The following is a 16,477-nucleotide window of genomic DNA, read 5'->3' on the forward strand; positions in this document are numbered from 1 at the left end:
GACATTCCTGAGTTTGCTGCAATTTTTAAGATGTTATCGACTAACAGACTTTTTAACGATTGTAATTACATGTCAAATATTTTTTTCTGCATAAAATATCAGTGGCTGTATATTAAACATGTCTCTGATCGTTCTAATATTTGTATTAGGTTAAATTTAATGTTAGTTCCTAAAAAAAAAAAAAAAATTCGTACGTACGAAATTATTTGAAGACAAAATCCAGTTTGGGCTTCTTACAAATATTAAGACGACCAGAAACACATTGAATATACTGACACTGATATTCTAAACAAGAAAATATATTTAATATGTAAGTTTAATCGTAGAAATATTTTATTAGTCGGAAACATCTTACAATGCAGCAAACTCAGGAATGTCCCTTTAAATCTGTTATCAGTCTTTTTTAGAAACACACCCAATAGGGGATACACTGGCACATAAGACACTCGCGATATAAAGTGTCCCTCTAAAAGTTCGGTAATCTTTTCTGTTATGAATACATATTGTTTGTTTGTAAGAAGGTGATTTTTAAGAGAAATGTCACATGATTCCTCCTTAAATGGAATTTTAATACCATCTGCAATCCAATCTAACACACATTTAGACACTGGTATTGTTTTCCATACGTCAATGCATTGAGTTAACGGCATGAAAATGGTAGAACAGAAGTGTGGTACACTATACCCGATACACGCTTGAAAATGACGTCATGTAATCGAATATACACTGTTTGACGTCACTGTTCGAATAATACGATTCACGGTTCTGGCGGGTTTTGCACATCTCTGTTAAAACTGGAGAACTGTCTTGCACGTCCTCTGCCATACATGTTTCTGCCGAATCCTATACCGCGACCTCTAGCTGACTGTGATCGAACATTTGCGGCCGAAATCGTAGTGGCGTTTTCAAGAATATCCAGTGATCGCGGAGTAAACCCTGACGTGTTTTTCTGTAGCGTGCTGTCGTGATTTTACCGAGTATTTAGATTATAATTAACGGTTACTTACGGTTTGGCAGATTAACGGTATTCTGTGATGCGTCGGTCCTCTCTTTAGGGTGTATAACACCAAATAAAATCCCATAGACGACCATAGTAACATATGGGGGTATAACAGTTAGATGCAACGTATCAATCAACATACACACAACATATATAAATACTAGAACACCTCACCCTTGAAATAAATCACAGAAAATGGGGGGTCAAGCTGCTAGTTTCTGAGATAACAGGAAGCGTCCTTCACAACCGCTGTCCCGCACAAAAATTGACAAGCTTATTTTTATTACATCCCACCTATCTTTCAAGCATCACAGTATGTGGTACACTAACACTGGTTCAAATCAAATCATAGCAAGTTTTTGGTCACATAAGACAACACTTTATTACAACAAGTCCTGTCACATATATCACCAATGGCATTCGAGGAACCATGAAGTGCTGTATCAAAAGTTGGGTGCACCTCGAACTCTGACCTGGACGAGATGCTATTTGGTAGACTACTACCTATACTGCTACCACACACTTTCAGAAAGTGTGCAGTGGGCTACATTTGAGAAGGACAGCCTTACATGTCCTAAAATATACAAACAAATAATTGATCAGAATTGTTTTAAATGCAGGGTGACAGTTTGAAATGTATATAGGACAATATTTGTAAATAAAAATTAAACATGTGATATATATATAACACATCTTGCCTTTTATTTTATTTATAATGAGTACAATTTATCACACTCATCTCAATTTAGTTGTGTGTACTGTGTATCACTTACATGTTAGAACAAGCATACTGAATGCACTACATTACCTCCTAACACAGAACAGAGTCGAATTTACTCTCGTAACCCAGAAATGAGAAAAATCTGCAAAAATGGATCAAATTAACCTATATTAATCAAACATTTAATCCAGTGTCAAACATCACTTCTCTTGTGCTGACTCGTACAAGACCAAGTACTGCTGGAATGCACACTAAATTGAGAAACAATGTCTGTTTCAAACATGCCTGGCAGATTGTTGTCATCAGCAGGATAAGTTTGAAAACACTGAATCAGTAATGGCTGCCCCTGTCCTCATTAATTATAATCACTAGTAATTAGGTCAGCTGCTCTAAGTTTATCAGTTGTGAGCAGGTAACCCCAGTCATTTCACTAAGAGTACTTGATTGAAAACAACTGCATCCATATTGTCTTAAAATTAAAGTAATTTAAAAATGCCGCCACTTACTACGAAAGGAAAATGTGGTTTCAAAAAGGGATATCTCCCAAACAACAAACAAAGAACTTGTAGGAAACTAACAAAACCTAATGCTAAAAGTAGCAGGACAGTCAGACTGTGCAAATCAATGACTGAAAAGGTTATCAACTGTCATGCCCATGGAGTACAAGTGAGTGAAATGTCGACTGGTGAGCCGTATCGGCTTCTACGTTCCGTACCAGACCCACCAACTGAATTGGAAAAAAATTCAAAGAAAGTACCCGGCTCAAGGTAACTGATTTCATGCCTTAGAGTAGACACACTGCAAAATTTGACATACCTGATATAATAGTACTTATTTACATTCTATGGGTGAAAATTGCTAAAAAATGAACAAAATGATGGGGAAATATATACCGAAATGTTACATTTTGCCCAAGAAATTATTTGTAAGGCCTGTCACATGCAGTTTGTTTCTTTGTGACAACTACACTTTCTCTGTAACCATAAACAAACACACAACAAGTGTCACTCAAATATTTGTCACTGAAGTCAGATTACAGTAACATGCTACTAATCTAGCAAGTGGCCAAAGGGAGATAATCTAGTTTGACAATGCAATGTATATTAAAATACATTTAGCACTGCAGGAAAAAAAAGCTATTTTTATTTTATTTTATATTTAACAGACCTGAAGCAAACACCTACAGAGTACTGCATATGGGGAGGTTGGAGGAGCTTATTAACACCAGTCAGGTCAAACATGCTGACTCGTCCCCTAATTGCTGCGGTGTGTTTCGCTTCGACTTTGATAGGGAAGAACGGAGGGGCATCTGTACACGGTTGAATGTTTTCTGTGAGAAATGCAGTTACCTCTCCAATACATTTACCTTGTATGACGAAGTGGAGAAAACTGAAGTAAGATCCAGGGGGCGGAGGGCAGCTCAGCCAAATGTGACAGTTCAGGTTGGGCTCACAAAAATGCCCATAGGTGCCGAAAACTTCCGTCTATTGTGTTTGTGCATGAATATCCCTGCACCATCAGCCAGTGGATGCCAAAGAACTGCAAACAAAGTTTGTAAAAACATAGTAACATCAAACACTGCAGACATGAAAGCCAGGAGAGAGACACTAAAGGACATAAACAAATTAAGGGGCTCCAAACCTAACACTGTCCACCTACAATGCGATGGCATGTACAACAATCCACTGTACTCAGGGGTTGGTAAAACACCTTATCAACCTGCGACCCAGGTCGTGTATACAGCAGTCGAACACAACACACACAAAAAGCAGGTGTTAGCAATTTCTACCAAAAACAAATTATGCTCTAAACATCACAACATTAGTACTTCTGAAACATGCCTGCAAGACCCAACATGCTCTCGTAACATCCCCATGTCAATGTCTATTGGAGATGAGAAAAAATGGGCTAAGGACTGTTTGGCACAATTAAAAAATGATTCTCTCGAAGTACAATACATGACAACGGACCCAGATGCCAAGGGATTTAAAGGAGCTCTCGAGATGTACAACGAAAACAATAGCGAGATAAAACCCCAAATGTTACTAGACACCCGACATCTGTCCGAAAATCACAGAATTGTTTTTAAAAATTCTAAATTTGTCGAAAACATGATGCCAGGACGGACAGTGTCTAATAGAAAGAAAATGCAAATAAGATTCTCCAATGACATTGCCATGAGGTGCCAAGCAGAGTTTGAACAAGCTTACAAACAACATGCTGGAAACACTAAAAAAATATGCATGCATTAAGGTACATTAGCGATGCCATCGCAGCCTGTTATCAAGGCGTACACAACAAATGTAAGAGACACTCATTTGTTTGCAAAAAGAAAAACTGGCTCGCAAAGAGTAGCTTTCTAAATTCTGATTTCAAAATTCCCAAATCCATACAAAACAACAAAAACCTTAGGAAGTGCATTGATTATCGTTTCGGCCCAAAAATGTTGCACCTTACAAAATTTAACACACACACACACAAAAATGTGAAGCTGTGAACAAATGCATTCGAAAATCTTTACCCAGACACACCACCTTCAGCAGGAATTTCGCAGCTAGGGCCCACAGTGCAGTCCATACCATTAACAATGGGCCTGCAGAATCTTTACTCTTACTTTCAAAAGACATGGGCTGTACGTTTTCTGCCGGCAGTAAAGTTGTTGCAGATCTCTCTAAAGTTGAAACACTGCGAACTCAGCAACTGAATAGAAAGAAAGAAAAAAAACGTACAAAATTAAAAGATGTGAAAAGAGAAAGGCCCTCTATGAAATGTATGAAAGACACCAAAACGATGAACTGTATGAAAAAAAATAGCCTTATGCGAAATCTAGTTCCGAAAACCGCACAAAATAGTACGAAAAAAAAATGTAATAATAAAAAATAAAATAAATAATGTACAATCTTACATGTACATACAATGGAAATAGTATAATTTAGTATTTCACAGAAGACAGTGTGGCCTGTGCCCTTTGTGACACACCTCCTGGTCTTTACAATGTACCCTGTCACTGTTACTTGCATGACTCTCCAATACTAAGTGCTCAGGATTAATGCACCGCCGATTATGGCACAGATGGGAAACTTCTAAAACACCGGCATATGCAGCCATGTCAGAAGGAAGTAGCTTCTTACAGATCATATAGGCAAGTCTGTGAGCTTTCTCTAGTTTTGGTTTGTCCATTTTAGGCCAATTAACTTTCTGTCTGCCATAACCAACTTCATTCACAGATCCTGTACAGTCATATTTTCCGAATTGAAAATCACTTTTCCTGTCTAAAAGATATTGCAAGTGTTGAAAAAAAGTTTCCATAATAACTGACACAAACAATGTTGCTTCAAGTGAAAAGCAAAACCAGAATAAATTATTATAATTATGTACCGCAACAAAATGTGAAATTCCTGTATAGGGTGTATAACACCAAATAAAATCCCATAGACGAGCATAGTAACATATGGGGGTATAACAGTTAGATGCAACGTGTCAATCAACATACACACAACATATATAAATACTAGAACACCTCACCCTTGAAATAAATCACAGAAAATGGGGGGTCAAGCTGCTAGTTTCTGAGATAACAGGAAGCGTCCTTCACAACCGCTGTCCCGCACAAAAATTGACAAGCTTATTTTTATTACATCCCACCTATCTTTCAAGCATCACAGTATGTGGTACACTAACACTGGTTCAAATCAAATCATAGCAAGTTTTTGGTCACATAAGACAACACTTTATTACAACAAGTCCTGTCACATATGTCACCAATGGCATTCGAGGAACCATGAAGTGCTGTATCAAAAGTTGGGTGCACCTCGAACTCTGACCTGGACGAGATGCTATTTGGTAGACTACTACCTTTAGGTTCCAGACGCAAGAGAGCGGGCTTGGCCTTTTTCGAATCGTCTGCTCTCGTTTTGTGCCATGTGACGCTCCTCGTCCAATGGGTGGGTCCCTTTTTCCCGCCAATCCCTACATGGTAAGGCACCAGTAGATTATTTGTCTCCAGGGGTGTCAGGCGGCGGACCAGTTCCAACTTTGACATCCGGTCGTCGACTGGTCGCGAGTCACCACAGTGCGATACAATCGGCCCACGTCCGAGTTGAACTGACCTTGCACTAGTAACGATGAAAATTTTTCTTGCAAATATCGTACTTGAGCAACCTGAACGTGCCACAAGTCTTAATAAAGTTTCGTCACAAACTTGAGATCCTTCAATCGTTAACAGTAACTTAAATGTTGTTTCAGCAAAACGGCCACAGTTTTGTATCACATTCGCAAACGGTTCATCCGCCCTTTTGACCCCTCGGGTCGTATATGATAATTTTAAAGTCTGATGGCATTTTTATTTTTACTACAGAGTTTTTTTTTATCACGATAAAGTTACCTTGTATATCATCGGCGGCACAATACTGTTCATGTAATGCGGGACCGACTGACTCCGTTTTTCTTACCCCACGGGTGTTGAATGGCCCACCATTGGCCTCGTGACGCCGTGTACCGCCATTATGGTTATCGGTAACGCTTTCGTCGAATTCGTCAGAGAGATTCTTGTTACCATTTGACGTGTACGTGTCACAACATTTGGATTGGAGTTCAAGCTGGTCAACACGCTGGCTCAATTCAGCAATGACTCTACTGATTCCGTCCAACTTACAAAGGATTTGTTCCTCCATCAAATTCAGGATTAGGCCTACCTGCGGGTGTAGCGCAAAGTAAAGAACTGACAGTGGCATTGTACAACGCCACCTATACTAGTGTTAAGTTATTCCCCTTGACTACACATTGATGTTCATCATCACATTGTTTTTCCATTACCACAGTTTTACACCCAATAGCCGATGTATTTTTCGTGCTGGGGTGTCGTTAAACATTCATTCATTATTTGACTATTGATTTTTTATATTGATGTTGATCATCACTTCATGTTTTGACTTTACCATACTTTGACACCCAGTCGCCAATGCATTCATTCAAATGTCCATGTTTTCACAACAATAAACAATGCCATGTTGTAATTTGTGAAAATTAAAATACAACCAATCCATGGCTAGTGTACTGACATTTCTGTTTATAATTAACCTTTAAAGCGAGTGTAAGCAGTGGCGGATCCATGGAGAGTATGCAATGTTTACAAAGGGCACATGGCTAGTGTTCGTACGCCACAGTCAAGACGACCCCCACACCCCCCCCCCCCCCCCCCCCCCCCCCCCTCACACACACACCAGTTTCGAGTTTCTTTAAGAAAGAAAGGTTTTATTTAACGACGCACTCAACACATTTTATTTACGGTTATATGGCGTCAGACATATGGTTAAGAACCACACAGATTTTGAGAGGAAACCCGCTGTCGCCACTACATGGGCTACTCTTCCGATTAGCAGTAAGGGATCTTTTATTTGCGCTTCCCACAGGCAGGATAGCACAAACCATGGCCTTTGTTGAACCAGTTATGGATCACTGGTCGGTGCAACTGGTTTACACCTACCCATTGAGCCTTGCGGAGCACTCACTAAGGGTTTGGAGTCGGTATCTGGATTAAAAATCCCATGCGTCGACTGGGATCCGAACCCAGTACCTACCAGCCTGTAGACCGATGGCCTGCCACGACGCCGGTACAGGTTCTTTAAGATGCTTAGTCCACCAAAATGTGGGGCACCGTCAGAGTACACTGACAGTGCTCACACCGAGGTGAAGGATCTTTCTTCAAGATAAATAACTGGGTCAAATACGTATGACCGACGCGAGCACGACACAATGCTATTTCATCCTTCCTGCACTATCTATAGGAGGACTGCCACTCTCCTAAGTTTAGCTTGATAGAATGAAGCTTGTTCGCAATCGCACTGTCCCAATCATGTTGCCAATTCGAAAAGATAAATTCGTTGATATTATATTTAAAATCAGTATAAGGTACGCCAACCCTAGCATGAGGCAAATCCAAAGCAGACTTGGCAGCAGAATCTGCCTTTTCATTACCCCTGATGCCAACATGGCTGGACAGCCAACACAATACAATATCTTTATTGGCAATGGCTAAAAAGACACACTTTCGTATCACCATCCCAATTAAGGAATGTTCCAGCTTCATATTACGTAAAGCTTGGAGACACAAAAGTGAGTCGGTAAAGATAATAAATTTGGATACACTAGAATCCTTGATTTCTTCCAAGGCTTTAATGACTGCCCAAACTTCAGCACTAAAGATCGATGCCGAGTCAGGCAGTCTCGTGGAAAGTATTGTGTCTGATGAAAAAACGGTAGCACAAGCTATTCCCATCCCGTGATCCATCTGTATAAACAGGGATGTAATCACGGTACTTATCTTGAATTTCCATGAAACATTGCTTATATACAACAGCATCTGTACGATCTTTCTTCAGATGCGCAAGATCAAACACAATTTTAGGTGATGTAATACACCAAGGTGGTAAAACAAAATATGAAGGAGTTTCCAAAGTGTGATAAATCAATGTTGGAAAGCTATAAAAAACGCTGAATTTGAAGACCAAATTTACGAATAGCTTTGGCCTTGCATCAAACAACGTCATATATTTGTTGTCAAACACCGCATTATGTGCAAAGTATGTTGGTAATGATCTAATCTTGGTAACATACTGCAGAGAAAGCTTTGCACGTCTAGCACCAAAACAAGGTTCGTGTACATCAACGTACAAGCCCCTGCGCGTACTGTAACCTCACCGTGGTGCAGGGTGTAACATTCTCTTTGAGAATGGCCAATACAGCACAATTGAAATTTTGAGTAAAGGTCAGTATCTATCTGTGATATGTGTATTTTTGCACAGTTCTTTACACTGTTTTTATTTAAATCTTGAATTTTTATATTGATGTTGATCATCACTTTATTTATTTGCATTACCATAGTTTGACACCCAATAGCCGATGTATTTTTCGTGCTGGGGTGTCGTTAAACATTCATTCATTCATTCCATGTGGTATCGTAAGCTTTCTCCCAAATCAAAGAACACTGAAACAAAGTGCTGATTAAGGATGAAAGCTTCCCTACAAAACATTTCAAATCTAACTAGATAATCAACCGTGCTACGTCTACATCTGAACCCACATTGCAAATTTAGTAAGCAATTTGTGGGATTCAAAATACCAGACAAGTCTACGATTGATCATTCGTTCCATGGTTTTACAAATGCAACTTGTCAAAGCAATAGGGCGATAACTGGTAGGATTACTTGGATTCTTACCAGGCTTGGGGATAGGAATAATAATAGCTTTCCTCCAATCGGGAGGAAAGTCTTCAGAAAAATCCAGATGTTATTAAAAATATTCAAAAGAACCATCAAAGATGATTCAGGTAAACGCTTTAATAACTGATAATGAATGTCATCTGGCCCTACTAAGGTATCATGAGCTCTACGAAGAGCATCCTACAATTCCTCCACAGAGAAATGCCTGTTGTATACTTCAGCATTTTCAGATGAAAAAGTGAATGGACTGATTTAAAAGCATCTGTACTGAAAGATGATGAATTATGAGAAAAGTTGTCTGCCAATGCATTGGCAATGCCACGATGAGACGTGACCTCGGTATCATTGGCAGAGAAATGATGAACTGTATTACTGGATTCCTTACCTTTGATTTTACGGATCGTATTCCAGACAGATTTCACTGATGTTTGTGAATTCAACTTTGAAACAAAAGTTCTCCAAGATGATTTCTTACTGTCTAATCTCTCTGCGAGCCTTAGCCCTAGCAATAGATCCAGGTTGTCTGCTGTAGGTTCACGTTTGAACCGCTCAAGCAACCTGTTTTGCTCTTTGAATGCATCTTTGCACGTATCATTAAACCATGGTTTATTGAAACTCTTTGGTACTGCAGAAGTCTTAGGAATAGTTTCATCTGCAATGTCCTTCAAGATGGAAGTGAACAAAGACATGGGATCATCAGCATCAGTAATGGCAAATTGTTACAGGCGAATGCTACACAGATGCTGAAACTGACCCCAATTTGCCTTCGCCAACTTCCACCTCTTTGTTGAGTACCCAGCCATGTTGGCATCAGGTGTAATGAAAAGGCAGATTTAGCTGCCAAGTCTGCTTTGGATTTGCCTCATGCCAGGGTTGGTGTACCGTATACTGATTTTAAATATGGTATTAACAAATTTATCTTTTCGATTTGGCAACGTGATTGGGACGGTGAGGTTGCGAACAAGCTTCATGCCATCAAGCCAGTCTTGGGAGAGTGGCAGTCCTCTTATAGACAGTGCAGGAAGGATGAAACAGTCTTGTGTCGTTCCCGCATCGGGCATTCATTTATCTTACAGATCCTCCATCTCAGTGTCTTCTGACTGTGCGACACATTTTGGTGAAGTGTACGCATCTGAAAGCAATTCGAAAAGATATATTTGGACTACGAACTGTGATGGAATTCTTTCGATTCCATCCAGAACTTATTTTACAATTTTTACGTGATACTGAATTTTATTCAAAATTTTAATTATATATATCTGTGATATTTGCATTTTTACACAGTCTTTTACACTGTGTTTTTATTTAACTGTTGAATTTTTATATTGATGATGCTCATCACACTGTTGTTTCATTTTACCATTGTTTGACACCCAATAGCCGATGTATTTTTCGTGCTGAGGTGTCGTTAAACATTCATTCATTCATTCTATTGCCAACAAAGATGTTGTATTTTGTTGGGTGCCCAGCCATGTTGGCATCAGGGGTAATGAAAAGGCAGATTCAGCTGCCAAGTCTGCTTTGGATTTGCCTCATGCCAGGGTTGGTGTACCTTATACTAATTTTAAAAATAATATCAACCAATTTATCTTTTCGACTTGGCAACGTGATTGGGACGGTGAGATTGCGAGCAAGCTTCATGCTATCAAGCCAGTCTTGGGAGAGTGGCAGTCCTCCTATACACAGTGCAGGAAGGATGAAGTAGTCTTGTGTCGTGCCCGCATCGGTCACACTCACTTGACCCATTCATTTATCTTAAAGAAAGATCCTCTACCTCAGTGTGAGTACTGTCAGTGTACTCTGACGGTACGCCACATTTTGGTGGAGTGTAAGCATCTTCATAAAACTCGAAAAGATATTTTTGGCCAAAGTAATGTGATGGAATCACTTCAATTCCATCCAGAACGTATTTTACCATTTTTACGTGACACCGAGTTTTATTCTAAATTTTAATTATATCTATCTGTGATATTTGTATTTTTACACAGTCCTTTACACTGTGTTTTTATTTAACTGTTGAATTTTTATATTCATGTTGATCATAAAGCAATTGTTTTTGCATTTACCATTGTTTGATACCCAATAGCCGATGTATTTTTCGTGCTGGGGTGTCGTTAAACATTCATTTGATTTTTTAAAATAAATTCACGTTTCCTTTTGCGTTCCGCTTTTTATTTTCTTGGTTTTTCCCTCTATTCCTGCCTTTTTTCTACTAGAACGCGCTGACTGGTAAGACTTCTGTGTCCTGTTAAACGGACAGTCAACTCAAACAAATTTTATGTGTTGGAAAGATGCATACCCGGACCACCAACACATCTGACACTTTAACAAATGAAAAATGTGTAATTTTAGAGTTAAGAAAAAAATGTGATTATTCCTCCTAACTGGGGGCAGCCATTTTGTTTCGTTTTTGTGGCGTCCGGTACTATAGCTTGTATGCACGGTGTAAACAAACGCTCTAATTTACGACAAGGCGCTTCGCTTTCATCAACCTGAGTTGTAAAACAACATAAATGACTTGATAGTATAATAAACTATTTAACTAAATATATTTCAATTTGCATGAATAGAACGAAATGGAGTTATAGTATTTTTGTCTCTTAAAACAATCCAAAGAAAAAAAAAGCATATTATTAGGCCTATTGGTAGAATACGTTGGAGCAAAAACGACCACTCACGATACCCAAGTGATGTTTGTTTTCTTTGAGACTACGTAATTGGGCAGTTTTGTGATTTTAGATGGGACAATCTACTTAATCAAGTGTTTTACATAATTATTTAAAGTAAAAAAGCAGGACGGCTGATAATGTCCATTACGATTTTAGGGGTGTCAGCGCGGTTATCACACACTACACATAAATGACTTGATAGTATAATAAACTATTTAACTAAATATATTTCAATTTGCATGAATAGAACGAAATGGAGTTATAGTATTTTTGTCTCTTAAAACAATCCAAAGAAAAAAAAAGCATATTATTAGGCCTATTGGTAGAATACGTTTGAGCAAAAACGACCACTCACGATACCCAAGTGATGTTTGTTTTCTTTGAGACTACGTAATTGGGCAGTTTTGTGATTTTAGATGGGACAATCTACTTAATCAAGTGTTTTACATAATTATTTAAAGTAAAAAAGCAGGACGGCTGATAATGTCCATTACGATTTTAGGGGTGTCAGCGCGGTTATCACACACTACCCTGTGATCTTAAAAAAAAGAGGCACGTATATTTAGTGTGACTAGACACATTGACTGGGGACCGTCTAAATATACACCTGCCAATCAGGAACCACATGTACAGGCCACGGAAAGAAAATACCAATTGACTAAGGAAAACACTCTGATTCCGTACCTGGGTTAATTATTATTTCGTAGGTTTATTTATGGTCAAAACATAATACTGTTGTTTCGACACTTCGATAATGGTGGTTTATTTTGTAAAATAATATATACTTATTGCTGGCTTACTGGGATGTATATTATTACAGAACATTGCAATGCATCCGCAAAAATGGTGGTTTATTTTGTAAAATAATATATACTGATTGCTGGCTTACTGGGATGTATATTATTACAGAACATTGCAATGCATCCGCAAAAATAAGGTACGTTTCGTTTCTTCAGTTCTAAGACTAATTCCTGATGTGACACGTTAAGTATTACGTAACCACTGACTCGTCAGAGGGCGTATTCACTGGGATGGCACAAAATGGTTGCGCCCGTTATAATATATAGACGTCACATTTAACTGTTTTATTAATTAACTATATAATTATTCTTGCTGATATTAAGCAATACTGTGCATTATATATCGTTGAATATGCATACCAATTCCAAAAGCTTTGCAGGAGCATCCCTTTAATGAACGCTTTGATTTAGCAACGTGTCTGAAGCTACCTTTGGCAATGGAAATATAGTATCTAACTCAAGTTCCAAGTAACGTGATCTAAAGTCAAGCCTCCCATTGACAGATTTTCTAACAAAGACCCAACAGACGATGGTAGAGAAGAAGCAGGCAGTTGTGGAGACGAAATTGCAGGCGATAGTGCTAATCGATTATTCTTCCCCATAATAGACATCGCCAGTGTAGAGAGGTCAGCATCTTCAGGCTCCGAGTTGATAGATTTTAGGGGGCGGGGTTTAGTTCAGTAGGTTGAGTGCTCGCTTGAGGTGACTGCGTCGTAGGATCGAACCACCTCGGTGTATCCATTCAGCGGATTGTTTTTTTCCCGTTCCAACCAGTGCACCACAGCTGGACAGAGGCCGTGGTATGTCTCTGGGAATGTGCATATAAAAGATCCCTTGCTGCATTAAGAAAAATGTAGCGGGTTTCCCTGATGACTACGAGTCATAATTACCAAATGTTTGACATCCAATTGCCGATGATCAATTAATCAATGTGCTATAGTGGTGTCGTTAAACAAAACGCACTTTTGATAAGAGTTTAGAGTGGAGTCTGAAGATGTTGACTAATTATTTTTCAAATGAATCAGTAGATAGGTCTGTAGGACTAGACGATGTGTGGTTTGATTCGGAATGAATGAATGAATGAATGTTTAACGACACCCCAGCACGAAAAATACATCGGCTATTGGGCGTCAAACTATGGTAATGCAAATAAATAAAGTGATGATCAACATCAATATAAAAATTCAAAACTTAAACAAAAACAGTGTAAAGAACTGTGTAAAGAACTGTACAAAAACACAAATATCACAGAATTTTACGGATACTGAATTTTACTCAAAACTTCAATTTTGTGCTGTATTGGCCATTCTCAAAGAGAATGTTACACCCCTGCACCACGGTGAGGTTACAGCACACGCAGGGGGTTTGATTCGGATGTATGCGACTGTGGAAGAGGTTTATCAAATACCGAAGAGGATGCAACAAGGGATTCTGACACGGCCTTTGATTAAGTGGATAAATGCCGGTGGAGCGAAAGCCTGTTGTGATGTTTTCACAAGTAATACACTCTTCCCAAGTTGCTTTATTTATAACATGTGACGGGTGTTCGGAAAGGAAGTCCATGCAGGTTCTGTTATATGCCTTAGAAAACAGGCCAAACCCTGCCTTATCAAGTGGCTGCAATGCATGTTTGGTGTGGGGTGGCAACGCCAATATTGAAATGTTCTCTACTGATGCATTTTAAAGCAAGCCAATTACCTGATGGAAACTATGGGATTCAAGTACCAAGAGCTGTGGCCGCTCATTCCTCCCCAATGACATCACACATCCATGCCCTCTTTTGAAATGTCCAAAAAGACCCCTCTGGAGCGTCAAGAGTGGCAAACGGACGGAGTGATTTTTGGTTTGTTTTCCCCCTTGCAAACACACATGGGAGGCATTGTCTGACAACATGCATTTACGCATGATAAAACTAACATTTTCTCTAGAGTTTAAAACCCTGCTCTTTTAATTACGTTTCCCTTTTGCTGCACACATATGTACTGGGGTGTGCTCGAACCGTTTTTCAGTCTCATCTAAATTCCAAATGCTTTTTCGTAATGCCTAGAGTATTCATAACAGTACTATATCATGAACATATTTTTCAACGACAGGGCTGTTAAGTATTTGAGCACGAGAAGTTGTCGTCTTCTCGGGCTTTCTAAGTACAAGCTCTGGGTGGCGCAGTTATAAACCTTGCCACCAATCATCACCGGGGCAACCTTTTTTAAAAGGGGACTTAATTTTCAAGGATGTATAAAGGCGCGACACTTTTAAGTAGCAGTTGCTTTTTGCTGATGCCGAAACCTTTGTTGGCAGTATCGGCCTCGGTGGCATCGTGGTTAGGCCATCGGTCTACAGGCTGGTAGGTACTGGGTTCGGATCCCAGTCGAGGAATGGGATTTTTAATCCAGATACCGACTCCAAACCACGAGTGAGTGCTCCGCAAGGCTCAATGGGTAGGTGTAAATCACTTGCACCGACCAGTGATCCATAACTGGTTCAACAAAAGCCATGGTTTGTGCTATCCTGCCTGTTGGAAGCGCAAATAAAAGATCCCTTGCTGCTAATAGGAAAGAGTAGCCCATGTAGTGTCGACAGCGGGTTTCCTCTCAAAGTCTGTGTGGTCCCTAACCATATGTCTGACGCCATATAACCGAAATAAAATGTGTTGAGTGCGTCGTTAAATAAAAGATTTCTTTCTTTTGTTGGTAGCTTCCATGACCTTTACGAGAGCGTCTTCAATCTTCGGTGGCAGAGCAGGCGGTCGTTTAGGCCTCAAACCACTGCATATCGGTCGATGATAGTTGATTTAGAGACTGACGCCATATAACTGTAAATAAAATGTTTTGAGGTTGAGTGCGTCGTTAAATAAAACATTTTGTTCGTTCCTTCCTTTTGTTTTAGAGACTCCAAACACTTTGCTTGCTTTTTTATATCTCATCAGCCGGATTTGCACAGCGGTCATTGCAGCGTCCAAATTAAATGAACCGAAATTAGGCATACTGCTGTAATCTTTAATTTTGTTGTTATTGTTGTTGTTTAATATGGAGGGGTTATTTAGCTCAGTCGAGATGTTTGCGTCGCAAGATCGAATCACCTCCGTGGACCTGTTCATTTCGTTGAGTTTTGTTCCAGCCAGTGCATCACGACTGGTATATCAAAGGCCGTTGTATGTGCTGTCCTGTCGTGTGAACGTGCATATAAAAGAGCCCTTGTAGCTAATGGAAAAATGTAGTGGGTTTCCTTTGTTGACTACGCGTCAGAATTAAGCTTAGCAAACGTTTTACAGCCACTAGCCGATAATTAATCAATCAATGTACTCTAGTGGTATCGTTAAACAAAAACTGAGTTAGGATCGTTTTTTTCTGGGGTTTTTGTTTTCCAATGTATGTATTGTATAGACATTTTATAAGCATTTTCTTATGTTTATTCAGTTGAAATTCTTAATATTGTGGATTATTAACTATAACTGGCCTCCTGGTTTTGAAAAGATAACTGATATGGGGTCGCATTTAAGGCTTCTAAAAAATAATAATAATAGTAAAATAAAATCTAGCAGGATAAATCAGACTCCTTTTCAAATTTAAATATAACTTGTTATCAATGCATTTGTTCTTGATAAATAACACATTTACATTATGTTAAGTGATTTTATTGCATAAACAATTTCATACTAAAGTTTATTGTCGGATATTATATACCTCCGATATGAATTTTTCCAACGTTGCTCAGTCTTCTAAAATTTGCGTGAATGCTAGCAGTCGGCCGGAAAAAAGGACCGGGTACGAACGCATAAATAATAAAGACTAAAGATGTCTTGTAACGATGTTTTTTCACTGGGAGGTTGAAGGTACCTTTGTTATGAAAGGAATACATCCGTTTGTCTAAAAGAACGATTCCCGGAACGCTGTTTAATTAACGAAAATCCGAAGGAGTCGGGCTTACAAGTAGGATTGGAATATCACCAAACTACCCTATTTAAAGGCGCTCAAATCACGGACTTAGTGTGCCTTATTTCTCTAAATATGGATTATAAATGGAAATTACATTCATTTGGAATACCAAACCTAGTTATTGTATGATCC

The 16,477-nt window shown here is 39.0% G+C and overlaps 1 long non-coding RNA gene across 1 annotated transcript; it reads right to left on the bottom strand.

The window, feature by feature from the left end:
• Nucleotides 1–775: 775 nt before the first annotated feature.
• LOC121384406 lies at nucleotides 776–5,560 on the bottom strand. Its single transcript, XR_005959384.1, has 4 exons — nucleotides 5,247–5,560; nucleotides 4,243–4,421; nucleotides 3,088–3,260; nucleotides 776–1,574 (listed from the first exon to the last, which is right to left on the bottom strand). It is a non-coding gene; the product is annotated as an uncharacterized LOC121384406 (long non-coding RNA).
• Between the last annotated feature and the right edge of the window lie 10,917 nt (nucleotides 5,561–16,477).

The sequence above is a fragment of the Gigantopelta aegis genome, chromosome 10 (genome assembly GCF_016097555.1).
Source record: "Gigantopelta aegis isolate Gae_Host chromosome 10, Gae_host_genome, whole genome shotgun sequence".
Taxonomy (NCBI): Eukaryota; Metazoa; Mollusca; class Gastropoda; order Neomphalida; family Peltospiridae; genus Gigantopelta; species Gigantopelta aegis.